This window comes from Sus scrofa, chromosome 1 (assembly GCF_054392235.1).
Source record: "Sus scrofa isolate SSC_HxYL_T2T_F1_AM1 chromosome 1, Sscrofa_HxYL_maternal_Yorkshire_Landrace_v2.0, whole genome shotgun sequence".
NCBI classification, from domain to species: Eukaryota; Metazoa; Chordata; class Mammalia; order Artiodactyla; family Suidae; genus Sus; species Sus scrofa.
In genome coordinates this window covers 147,970,001-147,997,058 of record NC_139383.1, presented here as the reverse complement: position 1 = coordinate 147,997,058, position 27,058 = coordinate 147,970,001, and the positions used below count along the sequence as shown (strand labels likewise).

The 27,058-nt window shown below is 42.8% G+C and overlaps 1 protein-coding gene and 1 long non-coding RNA gene across 8 annotated transcripts in view; one reads left to right on the top strand and one right to left on the bottom strand.

The window, feature by feature from the left end:
- Window positions 1-27,058, top strand: part of ADAMTS17 (ADAM metallopeptidase with thrombospondin type 1 motif 17) — a 387,154-nt gene that overhangs the window by 324,050 nt on the left and 36,046 nt on the right. The gene's annotated exons all lie outside the window — the stretch shown is intronic.
- Window positions 9,728-21,088, bottom strand: LOC146406420 (uncharacterized). The gene is made up of 2 exons (XR_014815303.1): window positions 20,724-21,088; window positions 9,728-15,062 (listed from the first exon to the last, which is right to left on the bottom strand). It is a non-coding gene; the product is annotated as an uncharacterized LOC146406420 (long non-coding RNA).

Sequence of the window (27,058 nt, the reverse complement as noted above, 5' to 3'; positions counted from 1 at the left end):
TGGTGGTGGAGGTGGGCATGATTGGAAGGCAGAGCCTATAAACCGGAAGAAAAGCCCAGAACCCAATGGTGTAAATTTATTCAAGAAATCAGCGTGCAGCACGCTGTTGAATCTGGCAAGATGAAAAGCCTTTCTCTATTATTGTTACTCTCTGACCTTCCACAGAGATGGTTGTCTTTTCCCCTTGTTTTCCTTTATTTCCCCTGATCTTCCTTTAATTTTCTTCAACCCTCTCTTTCCACCAAGTTCCCGAAAGTTTCCTTTACCTTCCCAGCTCACACCGTTAGCACCTCTTTATTCTAATCCTGCCGCTAGCTCTGTGGATACTCCTCCCGGTCCCTGCCATAATCATGAGGCGTCTGGAATCCGACACGCAGGGCAGATGGCCTCTCGCCAGCATCTTGCACAGTAACACAAACACATCAGCAAACCTGGGCCTGACATTGGCAGGCAAGGCAGAAATCACAGATCAACTCAGCTGTTGTGACTGCGGCCAGCAGCCTCCACCTTGCCGACCACAGTCTGCAGGGAAGAGGCCCCACCATCATCTGGCGTCCAAAGAGGAGCCTTGCCTGCCAGCTCCTTAAGACCCAGTTCCAGGTAGTCCTGGAGCAGGGAGGGTGGGGTGTGACCAGGAGATGGGCTCATTCTGGACACATAGCTCATGCCTCAGCAGATGGAATATTTTTGCAGTCTTTTGGAGCTTATTGGCTACTTGAAAAGGCCATTCTGAGCTATTAGGTATTTCCCTATAGTATTTATGACTTGAACTTTTTCCCAGGCAGTACATACTGTACTGTACATTGAATTAGGGTGATTCAGAAAAGAATATTCAATATCTTACTGGCAATTGAATTGCATAGTCGTCTGCAAGGGAGTGTATTTGGATTTTAAATTTGTCCTCTTTGCTCAGTTATTTTAACCAGGTTGCCTTATTTTAGGTTAAAACTGGATGGACTCCCCCATGGTTTTATGAAATCATGTTCTGTGCATGTATGTGTGTGTGTGATCAGAACTTAAGAATGAAGCCTGTAACATATGGCTCTTAAGGGACAGGCGAAATCTGAACAGATACCATTGTTGAGTCCATGTCTAGCTAGTCTGAAACTTAAAGCTTTTCTTTCCTGCTTTCCTCTAAGATAAAATAGGTAAATCCAATTGTCACTCCTCTGTGACAATTCACCAGCCTTGAATGAGGAAAGCTGGAGGAGGCCGCCCTTGGCACTGGCCGCCCCATGTAGCGAAACGGGAGCCTGCAACTCGGGATGGCTCACCGGCCCACTGGCAGAGAAGGCAAGGCCTAGGGTTGTGCATCCCCACGCATCAGTAGTAACAGCCCAGGAAGCTCTAGAGTCAGGTGCCCATCTCTCAGGCTTGGCCTGCTCTCCAGACACAGGGTCACGTGGCCCCAGGTTTGGGATGAGGGATGTCCCACCGTCTCTGGGAAGTAAAGAAAAAGTGCCTGAGGGAGGAAATGGCAGCTAGCATCCATGGTCTGTTACATGCCTAATCCGTGATGTGTGAATGGTGAGGGAAAATTTAGTCGAAGGAGTTCCAGAACTTCTTTCTGACACCACCCAAATTGTAGAACCTCATTTGTATTTAAGTGAAATAGTAAAGTTTTGAGGGCTTTCCTTATTTGTCTAAAGGAGGAAATATTCCAGGTGGAGAAAGAAAGCATTTCAGAGTCTTGTCTTGCATTTAAAACTTCAGTTTTCTTCTTTTTTTCCATATTTAAACCTTTTGATCATTTGACCATCCTTCCCTTTGATCATTACAAAGGACAAGAGAATTCCCGAATATCCATTTCATGGGTAACAGAATTGCCCTGTTGAGAAATGCTTTACCTGTGGACCCTGGGACCCATTGAGAGGTTCTTCTCTTTTCTGAGTTATTTGCCTTTTTTTTTTTTTTTTTTTTTTTAAGGGCCACACCCTCAGCATATGGAAGTTTCCAGGCTGGGGGTCAAATCAGAGCTGCAGCTGCCAGCCTACACCACAGCAACACCAGATCCGAGTGGTGTTTGTATTTTTTCTGTGACCTACACCACAGCTCACAGCAATGCTGGATCCTTAACCCACTGAGCAAGGCCAGGGACCAAACCCGCGTCCTTGCAGTTACTAGTTTGTTTCTTTACCGCTGAGCCACACAGTGGGAACTCCTCTTTTCTGGGTTACTAAGCACTAGATGTTAGCATTTTTTTTTTTTTAATGTAACAATTACAGGCAAGGAAAAATGAAAGTAGAATTCAACAATAGAAAGAAATTTTGTGGAGATTAGGCAAAACGCCAAATAACCAATGAGTGAAAGAGAAATCATAGGGAATTTAGAAAATACTTTCAGATGAATGAAAATGAAGTCATAACATGCCAAAGTTTAGGGAATGCAGCTAGAGCAATCTTTAGGGAGAAATATACAGCTATAAACACATTAACAAAGCAGTATTTCAAGTCAATAACATTCCACATTAAAATACTGGAAAAGAAGTACAATTAAACCTAAAACAGGCAGAAGGAAGGAAATAATAAAGATTAAAGCATAAATGAATAAAATGGAGAATACAGAAATAATAGAGAAAAATCTGAAATCAAAAGTTGATGACATGAGAGTACAAAAAAATTGACAAACATTTTAACTAGAATGAAAAGTGATTAAATTACTAAAATTAGAAATGAAAGAGGGGACATTACAACAGACCTTGCAGAAATAAAATACATTGTAAAGAAATGCTGTGAACAGCTGTATGCCAGTGAGCTGTATGAAAATAAATTAGATAAGTAATGTGAAATGCACAAACCCCTAGAAAGATGCAAACTACCAAAAATGAACAAAGAAGAAATAGAAAATCTGAATAGACAAGTAAATATTCAAGTAAAGAGATTGAATTACTAATTCAAAAACCGTCATAAAGAAAAGCCCAGGGCTAGAAGTCTTTACTTGTAAATTCTACCTAATATTTAAAGCAGATTTAACACTAATCCTTTACAAACTTGCCCCAAAAAATGAAATAGGAGGGAACACTTTCCAACTCATTCTCTGAGGCCAGTACCCCTGATACTGAAACCACACAAAGACATCACAAGAAAAGGATTATACACCATGACCAAGTGAGACTTAGCCCAGGAATGCAAGGTTGGTGTATCACCTGAAAATCAATTAATGCAATCCACTTTATCAATAAAATGTTTAAACAATGTGATCATCTCCTTAGATGCAGAAAAAGACTTGACAAAATACATGACCTTTTCATGTTAAAAACACTCAAGAAACTAGGATTGGAAGGGAACTTCCTAAATCTCATAAAGGCATCTACCAAAAACCTACAGCTAATATCATACTTAATGATGGAAGGCTAAATGCTTTTCCATCAAGATCAAGAATAAGGCATGGAGTTCCCGTCATGGCTCAGTGGTTGACGAATCCGACTGGGAACCATGGGGTTGTGGGTTCGGTCCCTGCCCTTGCTCAGTGGGTTGACGATCCGGCGTTGCCGTGAGCTGTGGTGTGGGTTGCAGACGTGGCTCGGATCCCGCGTTGCTGTGGCTCTGGCGTAGGCCGGTGGCTACAGCTCCGATTGGACCCCTAGCCTGGGAACTTCCATGTGCCGAGGGAGCGGCCCAGGAGGTGGCAAAAAGACAAAAAAAAAAAAAAAAGAATAAGGAGTGAAGAGTTCCCATTGTGGTTCAGCAGTAATGAACCCAACTGGTATCCATGAGGATGTGGGTTTGATGCTCTGCTCAGTAGGTTAAGGATCTGGCATTGCCATGAGCTCTGGTGTAGGTCACAGACACAGCTCAGAACTGGTATTGCTGTGGCTGTGGCATAGGCAGGCAGTTGCAGCTCCAATTCAACCCCTAGTCTGGGAACTTTCATATATCGCTGGTGCAGCCCTAAAAAAAAAAAAAAAAAAGAATAAGGTATGATATCTCTTCTTGCCGCAGTGGGGCCCACAGCAAGTGTATAGGGAGGAAAGTCTGTTCACATCAGAGAGGGAAGTGCTAGAGTTCCCATTGTATCTCAGAAGAAGTGAAGCCAACTAGTATCCATGAGTATGTGGGTCCAGCCTGTGGCCTCACTCAGTGGATTAAGGATTTGTCATTGCTGTGAGCTGTGGCATAGGTTGCCAATGCGGCTCAGGTCTGGTGTTGCGTGGCTGTGGCATAGGCTGGCAGCTGTAGATCCAATTTGACCCCTAGTCTGGGAACTTCCATATGCCGTGTATGCGGCCCTAAAAAAACAAAAAAAAAAAAAAAAAAAGAAGAAGGAGAAAAGGAAGTGCTGAGCTTATCACTTCTCAGTCCCTCACCAATACACTTTTTTTTTTTTTGGTTTTATTTTATTTTATTATTTTTTTAAAATCACATCTGTAGTTGTATAATGATCATCACAATCCAATACACTGTTGATGCACCACTGTGTGCTGTGAATCGAATCGCTGTGAGAACACCATGGTTATACTGTTTGCTCAGGAGAATTTTGATCTTGGAAGCCACTCTTCCTAGAGCTCCTTGAGACAGACGCTCCCAGCAAGAGACTTGAGGGGAACTGCTAGGGGGACCTCTTCACTTTCACAGGAAAGTGCACCGCATGGACGCCTTCCTTCCATCGAAGAGATGATCTAGTGTGGCAGGAGGCGGGATAGCACCTGGTTTGCTTGTGACATGGCTGCAAATGAACCCCTGTGCCACCAGCCTCCCACCTGCTCTGAAGGCCTGGCTGTTGCATGGAAATGGGAAGGAGGTGACTGGGGACCACCGGCCCCTAAAGCACACTGGGCCTTGTCTTCAGTGAGGCAAAACACCAGGTTCAAGAAAGAACACCAGGAGTTCCCCTCGTGACTCAGCAGTAACGAACCCAACTAGTATACATGAGGATGCACTTCGATCCCTGACCTCACTCAGTGGGTTAAGGATTCAGCATTGCCATGAGCTGTGGGGTAGGTCGCAGATGGGGCTCGGATCCCTCATTACTGTGGCTGCGGTGTAGGCCAGCAGCTGTAGCTCCGATTTGACTCTTGTCCTGGGAACTTCCATGTGCTATGGGTGCGGCCCTAAAAAAAAGAAGGAAAAAAAAAAGAAAGAAAGAAAGAGGAGTTCCCATCATGGTTCAGTGGTTAGTGAACCTGCCTACAATCCATGAGGATGCAGGTTCAATCCCTGACCTCACTCAGTGGGTTAAGGATTCAGCATTGCCGTGAGCTGTGGCGTAGTTTGCAGATGTGGCTCGGATCCTGTGTTGCTATGCCTGTGGCATAGGCTTGCAGCTACAGCTCCAATTCAACCCCTGGCCTGGGAACCTCCATGTGCCATGGATGCGGCCCTAAAGAGACAAAAAAGAAAAAAGAAAAAGAAAAAAAGGAAAAACACTAGGCTTGAGGTTCCTTGATCCCAGGCAACAGGAACTGAATCTTGAAATGTATCCAAAAGACAAGAGTATACAGAAAGGATGTGGAATAGCTCCCCAAATTGGAGAGATGCTGAAAAGCAGGTGTTGGGGAGGGGATGTTGGAACCAGTCAGACACTCAGCACACTGCCTCCCCAGCCCTCTCCACCAAGTTCAGCTTCCTGGAGAAGGGGCTGGAGGGCCGGGCCTGGCTCACATGCCCTCCAGGGCTGCGGTGCAGACACCCAGAGAAGACTGAGGTGTTTTTACCCCAGAAACGAAGATGATGCTGAGCAGGCAGCCAGCAGACACATCCCCCACCCTGAAGACGCAGAGACATGTTGACGTCAGGATCACACCCAGACCAGGAAAGGCCATCCAGCAGATGCTGTCCAGCTAGGACGAGTGCTGGCAAGGCTTTAGCAAGAGGACTACTGTACTGGAAAATAATGAGTCCTGGTGAGAAAGACAGCCTGCCGGGAATGTTACTCTTGGATGTGAACCTTCAGCATCAGCAGCTGTAGGCTTCTCAAAGCATGAATTTTTTTTCCAAACTCTTAGTGCCTGGGTGTGGTACAACCTGTTACCAAACCCAGGCTTCTCCTGCTTATTTTAACCCCTGCATTGTACCCGCACCAGTGCCAGTTCCTGAAGTGTAACCTGATCTGGTGTGATGGCTGAAAAGAAATGCCGCCAGGTCTTGACCTCATCAGCTGCTGGTCTAGTTCTCTTCACTGTCCTCCTGCTTCCCAATGGCCGATTCAGTTTGTTCCTATAAATTCCAGAGATGCGTTTTTTTTCTCGGAAGAATATTTGAAAATAAATTTATCATAGAAGCAGAGGATCTTAAAACTGAGAACGTGTGTTCTTCTGTATAAGATATAAACTACAGAGGCAGCAGAAACCCAGGGCAGGGTAGGAAGTGAGCCTTTTGGCAGCAAAGAGAGGAGGGAGGGGCTGGGAAGCTGGTGTCCTCACCCTGTCTTACAGATGAGGACTTTGAGACACTCGAGTGTTAAGAAACTTACCCACGTTCATACTCCTAGCAAGTAGAACTCAAACCAAGGTTTTCCTACTTTAAATCTTACCTCCGTTCTGCTGTAGCATTCTCATTTTTAAAATAGTACAGGAGTTCCCACTGTGGTGCAACAGGATTGGTGGCATCTCTGCAGCACCAGGAAGCAGGTTCAGTGGCAGGCACAGTGAATTAAAGGATCTGACATTGCCGTCCTGCAGCTGTGGCATAGGTTGCAGCTGCAGCTCAGATCTGATCCCTGGCACAGGGAAACTCCATGTGCCGCAGGTTGGCCAAAAAAGAATATATTAAGTAATTAATTGATTCATTAATTAAAAAATAAAATAAAAATAGTACACTCTCCTTCTACCATGGGATGAAAAAGGACCCATTTTTCACCAGGGTACCTTTAAATAGCTATTGGAAGGTGAGAGGAGAGAAGTCAGCAGATGGCACTGAAGTGGCCTTCAGCTCAGAGGGGGATTGAGAGAAAGCCGTAGCAGCTCCCTTATCTGGAAGTGAAGCATGCAGTTTTAAAATTAAACACTAGAGCAATTTTGCTAAATGCTGTAGTTGCTCAGTTTTCTGGCTTGTTCTTAATGTTATCTGGACCCATGCTGGAAGAGAAATGAAAATGCAGTAAGTCAGCTATCAAAAAGGAGGGCTTTCAGTGTAAAGGCGGTTTCCCAGGAGGCCTATGTGTATGCGGAGTGTTGCAGGGCAGGGAGAGGTGCTTGTGGGGTGCCATCCTGTGACTACCAGGCCCAGGCGATGTTGGTCCCAGAGAGGCTGGGAGGGACCTCATGGTCTCTCATTGAGCCCAGGGAGCGGTGGCACAGTTTAAAAGGACTGGACAGATGAGAAGTTGCCTGTGGCCAAGTCCAAGATTTTCTGGGTAAGAGACGAAACTTGCCCATTCAGGGTTCAAACCCATAGCCTCTGATACCTCCAGTGTGTCCACTGGAGCCAAAGAGTGAATTCCCCTGGGCCAGGTACTGTGTACAGGCAGGACACCCATGTCCCTCCTTTGCTTACTGTTCCCCGTCCTTCTCTTCTTCACAAGGGCAAGGACCTTGTCAGTGCCCCATTCATTTGGCAAGTGATTGTAGAGTACCTACTATGTGCTGGGAGGGCTCTGGAAACTTGGGTGTGCTGCACTCTCTCCAGTTCCTAGCAGCATCCAGGGTTTAGGAGGGCCAGAGAGTCATTTGAACAAATGGATGGATTGTTTAATACCAGTGGAGGAAAAGTGCCTCAGCCTTGCCAGAATTACCTCCATGATCAGCAGCATTGTGTTGAAAATGAAATTTCAGGAGTTCCTGTTGTGACTCAGTGGGTTATGAACCCAACATAGTGTCTGCAAAGATGCAGGTTCAATCTCTGGCGTTGCTCAATAGGTTAAGGATCTGGTATTGCCACAAGATGTGATGCAAGCCTGCATCTGTGGCTTGATTTGACCCCTAGCCCAGAAACTTCCTTATGCCACAGGTGTACCCATAAAAAAGAAAAAAAGAAAAAGTGAGATTTCATTCCAGGACCAGCAGCCTTTACTCACTGAGGGTTATTTGTCTGGCCTGGCAGATGCTCCACTGGCAGAAGGGTAGAAGAAGCTGGCTTGGGTCCCCCCGCCCTTCTTCAGCACAGGCTGTGGTGGCCTTATCCATCCACCTTATCCATGCTGTGTCCTGCCCTAACACATCTTAACTTGGCCTTGATCTGACTCTGACTTTTACCCAACCCTGAACCCTCAAAAAGCCCTTCTCATCCCATTCTCTCAGCAGCAGTTCCTGCAGAAATCCCTTAAATCTTTCTAGTCGTGCTTTACTATGGGCTTTATTTAAATAGATTTGTTTTAAAGTTGGGAACAAAAGATCATCATATCCTTATCCTATGCAAGAACTAAGGCACACAATTTGTTAAGCTCAGCAGCTAATCAGAAAAAGAATGAAATGTTCTTTCTGTATTACCCAGGGTGGCCTCACATGGGGGTTACTGAGGTCAGGGACTCAGTTGAGACAAGCATGGGTTTGGGTCCTTGAGCCACCACCAGCTACAGGCAAAGTCATGGACCGGTTACCCAATCTCGCCATCTGCCAATTGGGAAATTAGAACCTCTCTCATAGAAGTCTTGCGATGATTAGGTGAAGAAATCCCTATAAATTCCTCCATCCCAGGTTAGCACTTGCTGAACACTAGGCAAAACTACCATCACTGCTCAAATGCAACAGTGTATCAATGATAAACATCAACTAGCTGTTGGATCCCAGCATTTTATGTTATCCATCCCCATCCCTTCTTAAGACACCACCACCCCCACAGACACCCACTCTTTCAATACAGTGTACAACTACACAGCTTAAATAACCCATGCTGGTATCTTCCAGGTAATGAAGGTTTGGAGGAAGGTCCTAGCATATGCTAACATTCCCTTTTCTTGTTAGAACAAGTTTATATAATTTACATGTTTTTCAGGGTAAATTGAAAGAGCAGAACAATCTCCAGTGGTTCATCCATGAATGTTTCTAAACTCTGTATTTGTGGACATCAGATAATATTATTAGCAGCTTGGGGATAAGACTTGGGAAGGAGAAAGGATTATAAAAGGGTTTCAGTATCCTTCAAACCCCAAGATTGAGTTACAGCTTGGCGCATGCCTGGAAGTTTCACTGATGTGTCCTGCCTCAGTGGCTCCTTACAAACCAGGTGGGGAAGGTGGTGGGAGTGACAGTAATGAAGTTATGGGTGATGTGGATGGATGGGAAATGCTGGATCCTGCCAGCACCCCTGCCTGCTAACCTGTATTTGGATTTAAGTACCGCTGAAGGAAAGAGCCTGGTGAAATATAAGTACGTAATTTCCAAGAGGAATTCCTTATAGCATTAAGAGCCGAAATAAGAACCACAGGTGAATGAATGTGTTCTGGCCCCCACCAAGCATGTGGCTCAGTCACATTCCTTTCCTGTGACTCCTAATCTGCTGGCCGAAAGGGTGCACTCCTGGGTCATTAAGTCTTGAGAGCAGGGAAGGAAGAACATTCAGCTATACCTACCCAGTGAGTTGTCAAGAAGGACAGAAAGTGACCTAAGGTCCAGCCATTCCTGGAGAGCTAGTCAGAAACAAAGGGTGGGCCTCGGGTGATGGTTCTCTTAGCACATGCAGGGGTTCATGTGCCCCAGAACCCCCTGGGGTCTTGTTGACCAACAGAGTGGCCCACCCCCAGAGTTTCTGGTTTAGTTAATCTAGGAAGGGATCTGAGATCCTGCACTTCTAACGAGACTTCCAGTGGTGATGGTTCAGCACCATACCAAGAGCCACCAATATACAGTAACAAGAGTTCTTTGAAGTTTTAATTCAAGAAATATGATGAGAACAGCAAGGGTTGGTGGATTGGGTCCTGTGACTTGACCACAATTGCAAAAAAAGCCTCCAGTAGAAAAAGTGTGTGGCTAATCCGGAAAGGAAAGATGATCAGTTATCTTCTCGGTGCTGGAGGGGTAGAAGGTCCAGAGCCTAGACCACTGAGGGGAGAGGGCAGCTGGGACCTAAGATCCTACCCAAGTCAAATGCAGGCGGGACCCTCATGGAAGTTCCAGGCCTTGCACAGCAGAGGCTGCCATGATTGGATTTGGAGATGGGGGAGGGGAGTTAGGCAGCTGGTTTCCCAAGTTTTAGACAGCACTCTCCACCTACTCTTCTCTCAGGAGGTAAAGGATGCTGTGAAACTGTCCATCTCTCTGACTTCAATTCATGCAAACCAGGAAGTAGGAGTCGTTGGAATGTAGTAATCAAAACCTGGGCATCAATGACTGACTATATCATTCTGCTGTTTGCCACAGTCAGAAAAGGGAACTCTGAGCCAGGGTCAGCAGAGACCCCTCTGCTTCTGGAAAACAGAATAAATAAAGGTCAGAGTAGAGCTAATTCTGAGCCCATAGCTTAAGGTCAATGCAGCTCAGCAAGTAGAAGAAATTTTGGAAGGTTGGATTCAGATACCATAATCATGGCAGATCCAAAAAGATGTAAGAGGGAGAGTTCCCTTCGTGGTTCAGCGGAAACAATTCTGACTAGGATCAATGAGGGTGCAGGTTGAATCCCTGGCCTCACTCAGCGGGTTAAGGATCTGGCATTGCCGTGGCTGTGGCGTAGACCAGTGCCTGCAGCTCCTATTCCACCCCTAGCCCAGGAACTTCCATATGCCATGGGTGTGGTCCTAAAAAAAAAAAGACAAAAAAACAAGATGTGAGAGTGAAGATAGACATACGACTGGGGGGCTACCTGGCAGCCATGGATGAGCTAAATGTAAAGGCCTAAGAACACCAGACAAAGGAGAAGGTGACAAGGGCAGATAGAAAACAGTCTGAGACCTCAGCAGACAGCTCAGGCCAGGCAGGCAGAGACCAATAAGCTGAGCATTGCTTCCAAAGTGTCTACAGAGACAGCTTTTTGTTGTTTATTAAATTAACCTTCAGCTGCAAATGCAGTGCTCAGAGGGAAGTTCATAGCAATACAGGCCTTCCTTAAAAAAAGGAGAAAATTTTCAAATTGACAACTTAACCCACCACTTAAATGAATTAGGAAAAGAAGAACAAGAAAAACCTAAGTCAGCAGAAGGAAGGAAACCATAAAGATCAAAGAGGAAATCAATAAAATAGAGATTCAAAAAACAATAGACGAAATCACTCACACCAAGAGCTGGCTCTATGAAAAGGTAAACAAGATTTACAAACCTCCGGATAGACTCACCAAGAAGAGGAGAGAAAAACAACCCAAATAAACAAAATAAGAAATGAAAAAGGAGAAGTCACAATGGATACTACAGAAATATAAAAAGCCATGAGATAATACTATCAACAATTATATGCCAACAAATTTGACAACATAGAGAAATGGACAACTTTCTAGATACAGCCTGCCAAAACTGAATCAAGAAGAAACAGATCAACTGAACAGACTGATCACTAGAAATGAAATTGAAGAGGTCATAAAATCACTCCCTACAAATAAAAGCCCAGGACCAGATGGCTTCACAGGCAAATTCTACCAAACATATAAAGAGGAACTTATGCACATCCTCCTTAAACTTTTTTAAAAGGTTGAAGAAAGAACACTCCCAAAGACATTCTATGATGCCACCATCACCCTAATTCCAAAACCAGACAAAGATATCACCAAAAAAGAAAACTATTGGCCAATAACTTTGATGAATACAGACGCAAAATTTTAGCCAACCGAATCCAACAACACATCAAAAAGATCATACACCACGACCAGGTGGGATTCATCCCAGGTTCACAAGGATGGTTCAGCATATGCAAATCAACCAACGTCATATACCACATTAACACAAGAAAAGTAAAAAACCACATGATCATCTCAATGGACGCAGAAAAAGCACCTGACAAAGTCCAACATCCATTCATGATAAAAACTCTTACCAAAGTGGGTATAGAGGAAACATTCCTTAGCATAATTAAAGCCATTTATGACAAACCCACAGCAAATATAATACTCAATGGAGAAAAGCTGAAAGCCTTCCCACTCAAATATGGAACAAGACAGGGATGCCCACTCTCACCGCTGTTATTCAACATAGTATTGGAAGTCTCAGCCACAGCAATCAGACAAACAAAAGAAATAAAAGGCATCCAAATAGGAAGAGAAGAGGTAAAACGGTCACTGTATGCACATGACATGATACTATATATAGAAAACCCTAAGGACTCAACCCCAAAACTACTTGAACTGATCAGCAAATTCAGCAAAGTAGCAGGATATAAGATTAACATTCAGAAATCACTCACGTTTCTGTATACTAACAGTGAAATATTGGAAAAGGAATACAAAAATACAATACCTTTTATAATTGCACCCAAAAAAGTCAAATACCTGGGTATACACCTGACCAAGGAGATGAAAGACTTATATGCTGAGAACTATAAAACATTAATCAAGGAAATTAAAGAAGATGTAAGGAATTGGAAAGACATTCCATGCTCCTGGGTTGGAAAAATTAATACTGTAAAAATGGCCCCACTACCCAAAGCGATCTACAGATTCAGTGCAATCCCTATCCAATTACCCAGGACATTTTTCACAGAACTAGAACAAACAATCCAAACATTTATATGGAACAACAAAAGACCCAGAATTGCCAAAGCAATCCTGAGCAACAAAAACCAAGCAGGAGGCATAACTCTCCCAGACCTCAAGCAATATTACAAGGCCACAGTCATCAAGACTGTGTGGTACCAGTACCAAAACAGACAGACAGACCAATGGAACAGAATAGAGAACCCAGAAACAAACCCAGACGCCTAGGGTCAATTAATCTTTGACAAAGGAGGCAAGAACATAAAATGGGGAAATGGTAATCTTTTCAGTAAGAATTGCTGGGAAACCTGGACAGCTGCATGCAAAGCAATGAAACTAGAACACACCCTCACACCATGCACAAAAATAAACTCAAAATGGCTGAAAGACTTAAATATACGACAAGACACCATCAAATTCCTGGAAGAGAACATAGGCGAAACATTCTCTGACATCAACCTTATGAATATTTTCTCAGGTCAGTCTCCCAAAGCAGCAAAAATAAGAGCAAAAATAAATGAATGAGACCTAGTCAAACGGACAAGCTTTTGCACAGCAAAGGAAACCAAAAAGACAACTTACAGAGTGGGAGAAAATAGTTTCAAATGATGCAACGGACAAGGGCTTAATCTCTAGAATATACAAGCAGCTTATACAACTCAACAGCAAAAAAGCCAACCCAATGGAAGAATGGGCAAAAGACCTGAATAGACAATTCTCCAAAGAAGATATACAGATGGCCAACAAGCACATGAAACAATGCTCAACATGACTGAATATTAGAGAAATACAAATCAAAACTACCATGAGATACCTCCTCACACCAGTCAGAGTGGCCATCATTAATAAGTCCACAAATAACAATTGCAAGAGGTGTGTGGAGAAAAGGGAACCCTCCTGCACTGTTGGTGGGAATGTAAGTTTGTACAACCACTATGGAGAACAGTATGGAGGTACCTTAGAAAACTATACATAAAACTACCATATGACCACTGTTGGGCATATATCCGGACAAAACTTTCCTTAAAAAAGACACATGCACCCACATGTTCATTGCATATTCTATTCACAATAGTCAAGACATGGAAACAAGCCAAATGTCCATCAACAGACGATTGGATAAGGAAGATGTGGTATATATACACAATGGAATGCTACTCAGTCATTAAAAAGAACGATGTAATGCCATTCGCAGCAACATGGATGAAACTAGACTTTCATACTGACTGAAGTTAAGTCAGAAAGAGAAAGACAAATACCATATGATATCACTTATATTTGAAATCCGATATAGGGCACAAATGAACCTTTCCACAAAAAAGAAAATCATGGACTTGGAGAATAGACTTGTGGTTGCCAAGGGGGAGGGGAGAGAGTGGGGGGATTGGGAGCTTGGGGTTAGTGGATGCAAACTATTGCCTTTGGAATGGATTAACAATGAGACCCTGCTGTGTAGCACTGGGAACTATGTCTAGTCACTTATGATGGAACATGATAATGTGAGACAATAGAATGTGTACATGTATGTGTAACTGGGTCACCATGCTGTACAGTAGAAAAAAAATTATATTGGGGAAATTAACATTTTTAAAAAGTAAATAATTAATTAACCTTCAAAGTAGGAAAAACAGGGAAGATAAGCCCAAAATAAGGCCAAAATGCTGCTCCAACCCACTGCTGCTTTTCAACAAAGAGGACAGAATTAAATCTGGGGCAGGTAAAAGAAAGCTCAAGAGCATGGCAGGCAGGAATGCTATGGAGAAGGTGGAGCCTGAGCCCCAGGAAGCATTATGCATCCAAGTTCAAGAATGAGGGCTCAGCACTGGTTTCCCATCTCAGCTTCACATTTGCCGCTGGGAGACCTCAGCCAAGCCACTCGGCCTTTGTAAAATAGGGGACACAGATAGCACCCACCTCATAAGACTGTCATGAGAATTATATGAGCTAATAGAAATAAATTGCTTGGGACAATCCCTGGCTCACAGTCAGTGCTAAATATGTCATTTTTATGATCACTGTCATCACCATGATTTTTCAGAAGGGTCCAAAGCTCCATTCCAGAAGGAAATCCAATATAGGATGCTACAGGACTCTACAGATGTTACCTCCAAGGTAACAATAGAACTCCAATTGGTTCCATGAAATCATAGCTGATGAGAAAAGAGCCAGAAATCTGAGGGTGGGTTTCACTTTCCCAAATAGACAAGTCAGGAATGCAGCCTCTGCCTGTTGTCTACCCTCGCACAACTGGAGGAGAAATCTGTGATTTAGACAGATGGTTTGTGTGCATTTTACAAAAGGCCTCCTAAATGAGGAACAGTTTAATGAGAACGTTCAGTGCTGATCAGACAGTGTTACCGGGGTAGTGGGTCAGGTTAGCAGAGCACTTAACAAGTCCCCGGGATATGCTATAGATGAAGCAGGAAGACAGGAAGGCTGATGGCCCATCACCATGGTGCTGCAGCTAGATCCAGGTCTCCTTCATCTGTGTCCAAGAAGTCCTGGTGGGTCTGTTTGCAGTGCTGCCTGCAGAATTGGTCAGCCTTCTGTCACGGGACTCTTCGGGTCAGGGCTCTGTAGCAGAAATTGCCATGAGATCAGGAAGCTCCACAGAAGTTTGGGGCTGTTAAGTGGTAGGGATCTTCCTAGAATCAGGGCACCCGCTGTGCTCCCTCTCACTTCCATCCCTCACTCACTCCTGTGGTTCCATTGAGTGACACCCAGACTGCCAATTCTCAGTGATTGTAAGGGTGTGAGTTATGTCATACAGGAGAGCAGACCAGGAAGGAGAATACGTGCTGGGTGTTTTATATCCTTCAGGTATCAAGGCTTTAAAAAAACAGTTTTAGGAGTTCCCATCGTAGCTTAGTGGTAACAAACCTGACTAGTATCCATGAGGATGCAGGTTCCGTCCCTGGCCTTGCTTAGTGGGTTAAAGGATCTGGCGTTTTGCCATGAGCTAAGGTGTAAGTCACAGATGGGTCTCAGATCCTGCCTTGCTATGGGTGTGGTGTAGACTAAAGCAGTAGCTCTGATTCAACCCCCAGCCTGGGAACTTCCATATGCCTCAGGTACAGCCCTAAAAATACAGGAAAAACAAAACAAAACAAAACACAGTTTTAAATATGCAGGAGCTTGGAAGCTTGGATACTGTAGCCATGAACCCTTCTTAAGGAATCTTCTAGACCAGAACTTAGTGAACTTTTTCTATAAAGTAAAGATATTAAACATTTTAGCTCTGTAAGCCATGTGATCTCTGTCATAACTACTCAACTCTATCATTATAGCACACAAGCAGCCATAGACAATATATAAACAAATGAACAGGACTGTGTTCCAACACAATTTTATTTGCAAAAACAAGTGTCAGAAGGGATTTAGGCCATAGTTTGACAACTCCTGTATGATAGCATACACTCTTCATCTAACCAAGAAATGACTGAAGACAGTTTGATTAAAGGACCGATGGGCAGAGTTCCCATCATAGCGCAGCAGAAACAAATCTGACTAGGAACCATGAGGTTGTGGGTTCGATTCCTGGCCTCACTCAGTGGGTTAAGGATCTGGCATTGCCATGAGCTATGGTGTAGGTCACAGATGTGCCTTGGATCTGGCATTGCTGTAGCTGTGGCGTAGACCAGCAGCCGTAGCTCCAATTAGACCCCTAGCCTGGGAACCTCCATATGCTGTGAGTGTGGCCCTAAAAAAAATAAATAAATAAAAATAAATAAAGGACTGATGGGGAATATTTTAATGTGTTTAATTATAGAGTTAAGACTAAAGCAAAGATGGACTGTTTAACCATGAAAATATAATGGTAATTAATATATAGGTACCAAATAACACAGCAACTACCTGTGCAAAGCCTAGACCACTGGAGAGGCAAAGAAATATAGATAAATTTATTGGGTATAAGGGACATTAACACATAACTCAATATAAGGTAGATCAAGTGGCAAATAAATAAAAAGTAAGGAAGGTTATAAAATACCTAAACAGCATCATCAAGATAAGTCATATATATTAAACATTACACCTTGATAATAGAGAATACACCTTCTTCTCACATGCAAAAAGAAAACATCAGTAGGTTCCATAAAGTAGAAATAAAATAAGCAATAATACCCTCTGATCACAAAGTAATAAAGGTGGAAATTAACAAAAATTTTTCAAAAGTGCAAAAGTCACCTTTACCTGGAAAAAAAGATGTACAGGATACAGCACCCAAACTTGACAGAAATTCAAAAGTGAGGAGGCCTGGGGTGTCCACAATCATTAAACTCAGTCTGAGCACTTAAAGCTATTCCTTCACTCATGCATGTAACAGATTTAACTGAGAACCTACTGTGTCCAGTTGAGGGTAACCTAAGCTGAAGAGACTCTTTTCTGCCTTTTGGAGTTTCCCTCAGGAAAGAATGATTAGGGAAACCAGACAGCTCCAGCCATATAGGGAGAGTTTGTGGTGGGGGCACAGGACAAATGCCTAGCCGAGACTTGTGTGGATGTGGTGAGGTACCAGGAGGCAGTGGCTGTGCTGCCTCACAGCAGGGGTAGGTGCCGTGTGAGGGAGAGCCCCCCTCACTTCTCACTGGCTGTGTGACCCTTCACAGGAGCCTCCCTTTCCTCATCTCACTGGGAATCAAGTGAAAGCACGTAAAAGCTGGCATGTAGAAAGGTCCAGTCAGGATGTTCTTTTTGCTTATTGACTCAAAGCTGATTGGGTTATAACTGGAGAGTGTATTCATTAAGGCCACATGCCAATGAAACACTGACTTGCTAGGTAAGTCCAAAGCAAGAGTTGGGAGGTCAAGGTTGACTGGCCTGGATACTGCTGCCTCATGAAGAACAGCCTAAGGACTGTGTATGTGGGTAAAAAAAAAAAAAAAAAAAAAAGAATTAGGAGAGACCTGGGAGGATTTCAGAGACCTTCTTGCCCCAGTGCCTTTCCATACTTTCAGTGTCATCACCTAGAGGACAAGCAGGTGGGACAGGCATCCAGCTCATAGTGTCATGAGCTCCTCATCGTGCACAGATCTGAGCAGTCCCTGCACGTCTTCTGTCTGCGTGACTCATTACCTTGGATCCAGGGCTTCCATTTCTACTATTTGGAAATCATCCCAAATATGGACAAAATTGGCAACTACCCCCATATCCAACAAGTATGCACTAGTTAAGTCATTTGGCCCTATCTATATAGTGGAAGGTTATACAAGCATTATAAGTCACTCTTGAAAAAAGATCTTTGATCACTATCTGCTATCAAGAGTGCAATAAGCAAAATATAAAATGATTTGTTTATAGTATGACATCATTAAAGAAAATATGTTCAGGAAAAGATTAGGATTGTGTATGTTCTTTGGTTCTCTTAACTATATATTTTTCATGTACCTTCCAGAGTTTCTACAACATGCATAAATTATATTTATCATTTCTACTAAGTAGACAGAAAATAAGACTCTAAGAGAGATTTCTAAAATGAGTGAAAGTGTAGACAGAGAGCCCCTGGAGACTAGCACAAAGATCATTTTAGGAAGCTTCAGATCACTTCTCAGTTGTCTTCTTTGACAGTCATGGAAATACTTGTTGGGTCCTTAACAAACACACGCTCCGTGCTAGAAGCCTTCAGAGAGCCAGGGATAGAGCAAGTACTTGGACAAGGATCATCCACAGCAAAACCTGACCAGGCCTTTGAGGTTGAAAGGAGGGGACGCTGGACTTGAGTGACCCCAAGTATTTCACCATTGCCTACACTTTTCTAAATGAAATTTTCTCTTGTTCACCTAAAAGTAAAAACTGGCAACATGCAACACGTGGAGGAGGAGAAAGACCATGTCTCACAACCCGATCCAGTAAGACTTGATGTAGAAGTCTTTTCTTTCCAGTTCTCGATGGCGGAGTTAGCGGGGCTGGTCTCTTGCGTGCCCCTGTGGGTGGGAAATCCTTAAAGCTCATTTAAACAGAAACACTTTTGCTGAACAGATACTTAGGAACCTGTTTTTACAAATCAGGGAGAAGCAGCAGTGTTCTAGTGAAAATACATCATTCTGACACCGTACTTGACGAATAAAAATCTCCAAAGCGCACAGGGTGATTTCATGCCATCAACTTAATAAAGCTAGAAGTAAAATGAACCTCTTTCCTTTATGCTGGGCAAGCTTGAGGACATAATTTCTATAGCTCATTAGCTATTAAAATTATTAACAAATTATTATTTTCAATTGAAAGTGGTTATGGTATTCATTATTTCCTCTCATGCCAAGACTCTCTGTAATCTACTCGGAACATGAATTATCCAAAGTGATTCAACGTTTCTAAATAGTTTTGGATCAGGTTCACTGACTCTGGCCCAGCAAGCCACTCAGGGCTGAGTGGCTCAAGGAATCCGTTACATAATTTATTGAGAAGTTAATTGAGACTAATTATTGTCTCTCGTTCGCTTGCCTGAAGAACATCTGCCCAGCATCTGCTGTGACTCCATTTGGTTGGGATGTTTGAATCTTTCTGTGAAGTGAAATAAAGGGCATGGATATTTTATTGTGGATTTGTCCCACTGTAACTTTTTATAGGAAACTGCTGGTTGTTTTATTAGCCAGCAGCGTCAATACACAGTGTCTCTCCCACATCCCGCAGCCAAGGTTTAGGGTGTACTCAGAACATGCTGCCTTAGTGAGATCCACGCCTGTGGAGGAGGTGGGCATGACTGGGCAAGATGTAGCTAAGTCAGTGTAGGGGAGGATGGAGGTTGACCCTGGGCTGTTCCATGATGTGCTTGCCAAGACCTGAGTCCATCCAGAAGGGGATGTGATAGCAGGTTGACCATATATGACTGATCGCTGGCATATGCATGTGAGAAATGAATAGAAGCTATTCACCCCATTTCTCAGATGGAAAAACTCATGTTTGGGAAGTTTAGCAGCCAAGGTCATCAAAACAAGAATGAGAACCGAGCCCCTTGCCTCCTAGGAGGCTCCTACCCGTGGCAAGCTGAGGATATTCTGGGGGAAAACAGTATCCTTTGGACAGTTTGGGAACCTTAGAAGTGCCAGGGGCAGCAGAAGGCACGTCCAGGACCTCTGGAGGGACTCCTGGAGGGGCAGGCACTTGAGACTGGCTGACAGAGAAGGGACCATCAAACAATCCAGAGAGGGAGGCGTACGTGGAGCCAACCAAAGCCAGCGGGTTAAGGCTGGTTCTTCTAGCTTGACTTATTCTAATGCTTATTTTCCTTAATCCAGAGTCTGATTTTTGGTTGCTTGAATATGTTCCCAAATACATATTCAGTCCTTGGTGGAATGAGGGAGGAGCATGGGCTGAAGGAGTGACTAAGTTCTCAGACTAGATTGAGTGCCAGTCCCAGGATGTGAAAGACAGTCGGCAATAGGGAGCCATTGAAGGTCTGGGAGTGAGGAAGTCGCATGACTGAAGCCAAGGCAGAGATGCACACATTACTTGGAAGGGAAAGCAGATCACATGGTAGGGAGGCCAGTTAGGAGACTGTTAGAACACCCCAGACAAGGGTGGCCATGGAAATGGGAAAAGGAGGCAAATTTACAATCCCTTATGGGGGCAACACAGTGACACTTAGAAGCTGCTTGTACATGGCTCAGGGAGCGGTCTTAGTTGCCCTCTTGCCCTGTGTGGAAAAGGAGGGATGCCGGTCTTTGGCAGCAGGGAAAAAAAGTAATGGTTCTGGACCATTTCCTCCAGAACCAGAGATGTGGGGGGACCCCTGCTGTCCTCTAGGCTGTCAGTCACACAAGCGTGAGTACCCAAGGTGGAGCAGGGTTGGGAGGTCTCTGCATCAAGGTACCTGAGGAAATCATGGCATAAGTAAGCTCTGGAAGAAGCAAAGAAAAGAAAGGGCAAATCGGGGGCAAAGGAGCCCAAGTCTGAGCAAGGGGAGAATGATGGGAGTGGAAGCCCCAGAGAAGCAGAAGATAGGTGACAGGATCTCCCAGCATGTGAAATGTCAGGGGGAACTGGCAGAGATCAGGTGGAGGGGCTGCCAGTGTCAAAAGGGCCAAAGCATCATCTATACTAAGGATCGTTATAACACAGAATGCTCACCAAAGACCCCTCATTGTTTTAGTTAGGGCAGGAGGAAGATGCCAGCCACCGAGCCAGATTTGGTGTCATGTGGCTCTGGCTCTGCCCTGGTTGTCCATCCCCCCTGGAAAATTTCTTCCCAGTGTCACTGTAGCCAAGACCCTTTAAAAGCTATACCAGCAGGCTCACCTTTTCTCACACAGCAGCATAATATGAGGCACTGGGGTTGAAATAGACTGACAAGGAGTCACCATGGAGGTTGTCGGTTGTCGTCTGGAGGCCCGGCTGGCGCCCGTCTGCTCTGAGGGAGTCGGGAAGTGCCTTTGGCAAGAGGGGTGCAGGGAGCAAATGTGAGGCTTGCAATTAAAGGTAGTCGTGGGTGGGGAAGCGGGCAGAGCTGTAAATTCCCTTGCTCGTAAAGCTGCGAGCCAGAACCCTTGCAGGGCGAGCTTGGAGCCCAGAGGCAGCCAGCCTTTCAGGCTGGTCGCGTTGGAGCCCTGCCTCTGCCCCTCTGAACACAACGCCTTCCCCTCTGTACCCCTTCCAGAAGACTCAGGGCTGGCTCACTCCAATTCTGGAGAACTCCCCTTAGGAACATTTTCAGAGAGTCTTGTGAAATTCTGAGCGTTTTCATAGCCAGAGTGAGGCAGCAGCGGCAGGGGCGGAATGTCCGGGAGGTCTGCTTGCATGTTTTCACGTTGAATCACTCCGTGGGGCTGGACAGCTGGGGCCGCTGGGCAGGGACTCCTGCTGGTGTTAATCAGGCCTCTGGGTGTTTCTGCAGCACACTTGGTCCAGGGACTTTGGTGTTAGTTTCGAACTGGTACCACTCAGACTGCTATCTTGGGAAAACCACATCACATCATGAATCTGGGGGAGTCTTTTTTCACTAATCTTCTTCAGACTAACCTACTAAGCCACGCAAAAGACAGATTAGCACGTGTGTGTAACAGGAACGTGGGAACAGAGTGTTGATGTAGGACCCATGTGGCAAGCAAATGATGTGGCGTGATTCTTCAGGTCAGAGCTAGAGAAAAACACACATCCAGCCACCTGGGTTTAGGTTCACAACTGCCACCGCTGCCTCCTTGGAAAGTTAAAATGGGAAGTCCTAGACCAGAGGCCATGGAACTGAATTCCATAGCAGACACAGCTTGGCCCACACAGGCGTCTTAAGGTTTTAGAGTTCACTTCCAACGTTTTAAAATCAGGAGATTGCAATAAGACTCTGAATTTTCAACTTTATTTTTAAAAAGGAAAGCTGGGCAATACTTGACCCACATGGCAACAGTGACCCCCTGGGACAGGCCCCGCCTTCACCCTCAGTTGACCACAGTCACCACCCCTCCCAGCAGTCAAGGTCAGTTAGTACATATTAACCTGGCTCTGGTTTATATAAGCATTTTTCTTATAAAAATGTTCATCTATACAGAGACGTACTGAGATTCACTAATAAACACCTGTCTGCCCCTCCCAATTTTAAGACATTTTCATGATTGTCATGTTTACTTCACATCATTTGAGGACAGATATATTACAGATACATTAAACATCCTCCTTGACCCCTCCCAGTGCTGCTGTTCTCCCCTCCTGCATTAGTGTGTATGGTCCTACCCCCTAATTTTCAGATATATAAACCTATGTGTTTATATCCACCATTGAGATGTTTTTATTTTATTTTTTTTTTTATTTATTTATTTTTTTTTTTGGTCTTTTGTCTTTTTTTTGTTGTTGTTGCTATTTCTTGGGCCGCTCCCGCGGCATATGGAGGTTCCCAGGCTAGGGGTTGAATCGGAGCTGTAGCCACCGGCCTACGCCAGAGCCACAGCAACGCAAGATCCGAGCCGCGTCTGCAACCTACACCACAGCTCACGGCAACGCCGGATCGTTAACCCACTGAGCAAGGGCAGGGACCGAACCCGCAACCTCATGGTTCCTAGTCGGATTCGTTAACCACTGCACCACGACGGGAACTCCTTTTTTTTTTTTTTTTTTTTTTTTTTGGAGATGTTTTTAATTTAAGCAGGCTCTTAGCATATGTATATTCATCTTGCCTTTGGGATCGAGCCACGTTGCCACTGCTCTGTTCTCTCCATTTTCTTTGCTCTCTGTGATTTCATCTTATGTATGTAGGTAGTCATTTGCCATTGATGGACATTTGGGGTGTTTGCACATGTGCAAGACCTTGTGTCCCTAGCAGTGTAATTGCACAGTCACAGAGTCTGCACACCTTGAGCTTTCCCCCAAAGGCTGTGCTAGCGTTTCCATGCCCCCAAGCACTGTAAGGTTTCTATTGCTCCTGTTATGAGCAAAGTTGGTTTAGTCAAACTTTTCAGTGTTGCCATCTGGTGGGCAGGAAATAGTGCCTCGTTGTTTGATATTTTTAATTCCCCTGTGTTGCAGTGAGGTTGAGTGTTTTCATATGTTAGGAGGATATTTATATTTCTTCTATGATTTATCCTCCTGTTCTTTGCCTATTATCCTATTGGGCTACTTATTTTTTGCTCATTGATTTATGAGACTTCTTTGTACATCTTGGATTATAAATATATTCCCTCATCTGAGGCATCTCTTTTCACCCATAGTGTCTTTGAGTAGAAGCTTTTATCTTTAATTGAGTTAAATTAGTTAAATTTAATTGACGCATTGTGCTTCTTTTGTCTCGTTTGACAATTCTTTCCTGACCTTGACACCATAAATATATTTTCCTGTGTGTTCTTCCAGAACTTTAAGGTTTGGCTTTTCTTATATATAAGACTTTAACCCACCCAGAATGTCTCTTTCTATATAGTGTGAGTTAAGACAATGAATTAATTTCTCCTGTATGATAACCTATTGCCTCTGCATTATGTAATGGCTAGTTCACTCCTTTCCCACTGATTAAGGCAGTATTTATGGTAACCAAGATAACAAAACACACCATACTTTCTGACCACAAGAAAATTACATTAGAGGAGTTCCCGTCATGGCTCAGTGGTTAACAAATCCGACCAGGAACCATGAGGTTGCGGGTTCTATCCCTGGCCTTGCTCAGTGGGTTAAGGATCCGGCGTTGCCGTGAGCTGTGGTGTAGATCGCAGATGTGGCTCAGATCCCACGTTGCTGTGGCTCTGGTGTAAGCCGGCAGCTATGGCTCCAATTAGACCCCTAGCCTGGGAACCTCCATATGCCACAGGAGCGGCCCTAGAAAAGGCAAAAAAAAAAAGAAAAAAAAAGAAAATCTCATTAGAAATAAGCATTAAAAAGGTAGTAACTCATCTTTCTCTGTATTTATGGAAACTAAAAATATACTTACATATAACTCATGGGTTAAAGAGGAAATGATATTAGAAATTACAATATATTCCAAAGTAACAATTAACATTTCTTATTTTCTCTTCTATTTTTGGAAGCTGTGAATTATTTTCTGTTCTTTTGATGGTTACTCTTAAATATGACCCATCTACCTTAACTATAAGGGTCTCAGTAAAAGTCCAAAGTACTTAGAATGACTAGCCTCTTCCTAAACAACATAATGACCTTAGCCTATGTCACCCCTTGAGTGGCCTTCACTTCTTCCCATTATTATCTGGAGATTTGGTGTTACTATTTTGAAAAAACATAAATAATTCTGGTACAACAAAAAAGTTGTATTAATTACATGAAACAAATAAAATTCCTAGAAATATAGACTACTGTAACTGACTCAAGGAAAAAATAAATAATCTGAACAGACCTATAACAAATAAAGAGATTGAATTAGTAATCAAAAACTTTCAAAAAAAAAAAAAAAAAGCACAGGATCAAATGGCTCTACTGGTGCATTCTACCAAACATCTAAGGAAGAATATCAGTTTTTCACAATCTCTTCCAAAAAGTAGAAGAGGAGGCACTTTTCAACTCATTCTGTGAGGCCATTTTTATCCAATAAGAAAACCAGACAAAGATGTCATAATAAAAGAAAACTACATACCAGTATTTCTTTATGAATATAGACACAGAAATCCTCAACAAAATATTAGTAAATTGAATCCAGCAATGTTAAAAGAGTTATACATCATGAGCAAGTGGAAACTTATGCTGGGGATGAAAGGTCCATTTATCATCTAAAAATCCATTAATGTAATATACCAGGTCAGTAGAATAAAAAGGCAAAAGCACACTGTCATCTCAACAACATGCATGTGCATGTGTGCTCACACACACACACACATACTCAGAGAGAACCAGACAAAATTCTATACTCTTTCATGATCAAAACACTCAACAAAGTAGGGGTAGAAGAGAATTTCCTCAACCTCATGAAGGGCATCTATCTGAAAAAGACCCACAGCTACCATCATACTTAATGGTGAAAGACTGAATACTTTTCCCCTAAGAAAGGTACAAGACAAAAATGTCTGTTTTCACCATTTATATTCAGTAATGTACTGGTGGTTCTAACCAGGGCAATTAAGCAAGACAATGAAGTAAAAGTCATCTAGATTAGAAAAGAAATAAAACTATATTTATTTGTAGATGACATGATAGTTTCATATTAAAAGCCCTAAAGAATCCAGTGAAAAGCTATTAGAACTAATATCTGTGCTGAAAAACAAAATTCAGCTGAGTAAATTTAAATATCCAATTGGCTTTATTCAACAATTCATAAATCAGGCAGCATCTCATCAGCAGCTAGAGAGGACTCCAAGGGGGTGTGTGCAAAATAGATGATTATTATAGGCAGAAGGAGGGTGGTGCAAGAAGGTATTAACAAAAGAAAAGATTGGTTCAGTCTAAGCCATCTTCTTTTGGGGGAAGGGAAGGGCTTTATCATGCAGATTATCTCACTAGTGTTGTTAGGAAACCCAGACTGACTGCTCTAAAGGCCACATTCCTGGGAGGGATTGAAAATGCAATTAAGTCTTGATTTGCTGTCATGGGGGGCAAATGACTCAATTTTGGGCTTGTTATTTTTAACATGAATTGAGCAAGGCTACAGGATGTAAGATTGATATACAAGAATCAATTATATTTCTGTACCCTTGCAAAGAAAATTAAGAAAACAGGTCCATTTATAGTAGCATCAAAAACAATAAAATGCAACAGAAGCAGACTCACAGACATAGGGAACTGTTGGCAAGGGAGAGAGTGGAATGGACTGGGAGTTTGGGGTTAGTAGATGCAAACTATTACATTTAGAACGGATAAGCAATGGATTCCTACTGTACAGCACAGGGAACTATATCTAGTCTCTTGAAGACAGTATGAGAAAAAAATGTATACATATGTATGACTTGATCACTTTGCTGTACAGCAGAAATTGGTACGACATTGTAAATCAACTACAATTAAAAAAAATTAAAAACCAATAAAGTGCTTAGGAATAAATTAACAAAAGAAGTAGGAGACGTATACACTGAAAATGACAAAACATTATTGAAAGAAGCAAGTGAATATCTGAGTGCATCCCCTGTTCATGGATTGAAAGACTTAGTATTATTAAGATGGCAATACTCTACAAATTGATTTACAAACATAATCCCTATCAAAATTCCAGATGTCTTTATTGTACAAATGGTCGTAGCTGATCCTAAAATTTGTGTGGAATTGCAAAGGGTCCTGAATTGTCAAAACAATTTTTGAAAATATGAACAATTTTTTAAAAATAAAAATAAGTCAGAGGACTTATGTTTCTCAGTTTCAGAAAATTACTATAAAGCTATGGTAATCAAGACAATGTAGTAATGTCATAAGGAGAAATATAGAACAATCTAATATAACTGAGTGTTCAGAAATAAATTATCACACTTACTGTCAGTTAATTTTCAACAAGGTCCCCAAAAATTTCAGTGGAAAAAGAGTAGTCTTTTTGTTAATGATGCTAAGACTCTGGTTGTCCATATGCAAAAAAAAAAAAAAAAAAAAATAGGATCCCTAGCTAATGCCATAGACAAAAATTAACTCAAAATGGATTAAAGACCTAAGTTTAAGCACTAAAGCTATAAAATTCTTTTATAAGCATAAATCTTCCTGAATAGATTAAATAAATTATTCCTTAGATGTGAAAGTAAAAGCACAAGCCACAAAAGAAAAAAACTATACATTGTCAAAATTTAAAATTTGTGCCTCATAGTCATCATGAAAATGAAAAGATAATCCAAAGAAGAGAAAAAAAATATTCATAAATCATATATCTGATAAGGTAATTGTATCTAGACTATGTTAAGAATTCTTAGAATGCAGTAAAAACAGAAATAATCCAGTTTAAAAATGGGCAAATCACCTGAATATCACATTTCTCAAATGAAGATGGTCATTAAGCACATAAGATGACCATTCATCAACATCACCAGCCATCAGGGAGCCGCATCTCAAAACCACAATGAAACTCAACAAATGATGTTGGGAAAACTAGCTATCGAAATACAAAAGAATGAAGTTAGAGCCTTACCTTCCACCTTATACAAAAATTAGTTCAAAATGGATCAAAGACCTAAATGTAAAAGTTAAAACTAAAACTCTTAGAAGACACATGGCGGGGGGGGAACCTTCATGATACTGAA